The sequence below is a fragment of the Varanus komodoensis genome, unplaced genomic scaffold (genome assembly GCF_004798865.1).
Source record: "Varanus komodoensis strain SLA01 unplaced genomic scaffold, ASM479886v1 scaffold45, whole genome shotgun sequence".
Classification (NCBI taxonomy): domain Eukaryota; kingdom Metazoa; phylum Chordata; class Lepidosauria; order Squamata; family Varanidae; genus Varanus; species Varanus komodoensis.
Window position 1 is genome coordinate 5,788,300 of NW_025336011.1, and position 3,946 is coordinate 5,792,245.

Sequence of the window (3,946 nt, forward strand, 5' to 3'; positions counted from 1 at the left end):
TCAGGAGCAAACAGGAATGTATGTGTGTCTGTGTGTGAGAGAGGGAGAGAAGGAAAGGGAGGGAGGAAGGGAGAGAGAGACTATTGGCTGGGCCCTGCAGAAATATGATGTGTCTATCTGTCCACCAACAGAAATTTTTTTTGCATGCTTCACTCTACCTGTAGGTATCAAAGAATTTACCTTCCAAGTCTAGATTCATGTACAGTGGTCTTCCCACCCCTTCCTGACATGAATGTTTGGCAAGTTGTCTTTAACTTGTCTACTTTCTGGTGGTTTAGATTATGTTTCTTTTAAAACTGATTGGATTATATAAATCTTGGGTGCTTATTAAGCACTTGAGGCTGTATGGTAAACTCTGACTATATTTAAAAATATTTGATTTACTTATGTTAAAAAACTGATGAATTTAAAAAATCATATGGATCACCTTCCTGAGAATTCCTGTAAGTAATTACATGTTTTGGTTCCTGCCTAATTGGTAGTGGTAGAGAGTTCCACACAGCTTTTAATGAATTATTATCAAAACTATCCCATTTCTTAAAAATATATTTGTGTGCATGTATATTTTGTGAGTACTGCGGTAAGGAGAGAACCAGGGTTTGTTTCATATGTGCAATATGTAGTTTTGTTATGTCCAGTGATACAGTTATAACTGCAGCTCATCATTGCGGTGTTTATACCCTTACACACAACAACAACAACAAAGAGTAACAATACTGGCATTTAATAGGATCAACATGACCACAAGCCTAGGTATAGTTTTCTGGGAGTAAGTTCTACTGAACATGGTGATGTTTATATTTAATAGCATGGGCTCAAATAGTAAAAGACATTGAGCTTTTAAGATCTTTAACCAACTTTGACTTAGAAATGCAAACTATCTTCCCAAAAAGTGTCACCAGTGAAACTGCCTATCTGAAGTGGGATCTCCATCAAAAGAAAGTATCATTTCTGTTTATTTCCCTTGTTCTCTGACTTTCTTTGAACTAATCTGCCACAATCATTTAAAAAAAACTTTGAAGCCTTATCACCCCATCCACTTGCCAGAGGATTTTCAACTAATGACATCCTGTGCAGGTGCATTTACAGAGGACGTGACTGCTCCTGCTCTGAAAAAGAGAGGAGGAGCTGTGCTCCTCCTCTCCTACACCATCAGCTATGTCTTTGGAACTACTGAGGTACTTTCTGTGTAGACATGCTCCTTAATCTCAGACAACTCAGATTTGGCTGGCATTGCCCAATTCTCCCACATGTTCAAAAGCACCCCCAGCTCCCACCAAGGTACAGCTTCAAAGCAATTCAGAAACACTGAATTTGGATTTATCCTGTGCTCTAGCTATGAGCATAATGATATTAATAAAAACAAGCATACAACATAATGTGTCCCTAAGTGGGAAGGGAACTTTGGGAAAGGAGTGTGGATTATACTATATTTTATACTCTTAGGTATGAAACTATATTAGCAAATGAAACTGAACGTGTATATATGCTACATAGATAGGTACATGTTTTCAAGTGCCACTGGATGTGTTTCCTCCCACACTGGTGAACTGTAGGTTTTCTACTGCCCATTCACACATTTAAGATCAGCCTGGAGGGGATTTCCATTAGCAGCCAGGACTGTGGGGTGTGGGGTGAGATATCTTGAATGGAATGATGTCAAGCTTCTTTTACCAAACATTACTGGGGAGCTACTAGAAAGCTGAAGAGATACGGGCTATAGATAGCTCAATGGTAGAGCTCATGCTTTGCATGAAGAACAAAGTTTCAGTCCCTGACTTCTGCAGTTAAATAGTCAATTGGCAAGTGATGGGGGAAACTGGTACCTGAAACCAAGGGCATGGATAGCTGGTAGCAATCAGAGTAGAGAAAATACTAGGCTAGATGGGCCAGTGGTCTGACTTTTATATAGCAATTTCATAGGTCTTAATATAGAATAAACTAGACCAAAGATACCTTGATGTTAAAGTGTCTGCAACATGTGTCTCTCTTACAATGAGGGGTGTTTGCACATCAGCATTGTTAACACAGTTCCACAACATTCACAAACTTGATATTAGGAGATTGTATAGTCCAAGACTCACATTTTGTAGTTTAGTTTGAAAATGAAATTTTAACAGTCAACACTCAGGATGTGAAGTTTATCTCAAAATGAAGAACAGCACTCCAGCAAAAGAAAGTTGAGTTTCATTTCCCCTTCACAGACTTTAATCTATCTTGAGTGTGGGTGGAGACCATCTGGCCCTTCACATGTTGATGGACTACAACTCCTATCAGTCCTAGCTAACATAACAAGGGATGATGGGGGTTATCATCAAACAGTACCTGGAGGACCACATATCCCCCATCCATGACCTAGATGGTAAGATGGCATCTCATGGCATTTAGGTATATGTTTTGACACATGTGTGATTTCTCTGGAAGCTAGGAATATTATGAAAATAAAACAATTGGTTCCATTTTCTCTTTTTAACTATCTTTGCAGTAGGGGAAGTAGGACTTGGGGGGCATCTAGGAACAAGTTGTATTTTGTAGAAAAATGCTTGGGACTCATTCAAATGATTTTATACTTCTTGAGCTCTAAAAGTACACATAATCCAAGACACCTCAATTGCTAAAAGAAACATGAAAACAAGATATTTGTCTAAGGACATCACTAAATGATTACAATACTTTGAAACCATCCTTAATGTTGAAATGTATACACAGAACCCAAGACACTCTGATGACCAGGAAAGTCTGAAGGTGGGGTTACACCGAATGGCCAATACAGCAAAGATCAATGCATCTGAAAGTTCAGCATTCCAGCTCAGAGTAAAACATGATGGACTGTGGAAAGTTCCATTCCTTCCTCAGGTTTGGGTTTAGGAAAGACGGAACTTCTAATTGTAGCATGGAACACATGCTTGTGTGCAGATAAGAAAAAGCAAGCTTAAGCTATCCATCCCAAAACATCTATGTGGGTTTTGATCATGGAAGCATCATAATTGTTCAGGTAATTGTTACTTGCACAATAAACAGTTAAAAATTGGTATCCCCCCAAAAAAGAATCCGTTAAACTAAATGCTAATAAATCCTAATGGTGATGCATTAGTTATCTTCATCTTCCAAAATGTGGGACATGAAAATAGCTTAAGAGTGACTGGCACTCAGGGCCAGTCCAAGCAATTTTGCTGCCAGAGGCAATACAGGAAATGATGTCCCCACCCATTTAGGTAAAGGTGGATCATACCCAAACCCAGCCAGGTTATTTTGGCACATAAGGCAGAAAGATCTGGCAAGTGCCTTTACCTAACCCTGGCAGCAAACATTCAGAAAAACAAGTTTTAAAAATTGCTACCTTTTCATGACATCCAAAATTTGCTGCATGAGGTGACCACATCATTCTGTCTAATGTTGTAATCAGTCCTGCTAATCCTCCATCATTAAGCAAGCAAAGGACAGACATGGTGGAACAGTAGGGTGAGTTTCGCTGTTACATGATTTACAAACCCACACATCACAGGAGAAGATTTGCAGCAGCAGGCATGAACATATCTGGGTTTACAAAAAGCAACAAACAGAATGTTTGGGGGAAAGGTGCTTACAGGAAGAGAGAGAAAATTAAGTCACTTTGCTCTATTATAGAAGAGCAAGGATGAGAATTGTGCAGTCGTTCCAGCATTCTTGGACGTTAACTCCTATAATTCCTGGCCACTGGCCAGGCTTACCTGGTGCTGCGGGAGCTGCAGCCCTACAACATCTGGTGGGCCACAGGCTCCCCACCCAATATAAAGACCCATCTGGAGTCTGAGAGCTGCTGAACAAATCCCACAGTTGCTAGTCTTGGCAATCTGGGAACCACTTGATAGTTTATGGCTTGCTTTTTTTGGCCTTTTTTATGGCTTAGGTTTTTTTTTTTTTTACAAACACTGAACCAAGAACTACTCCAATGGGAAGGGCAAAC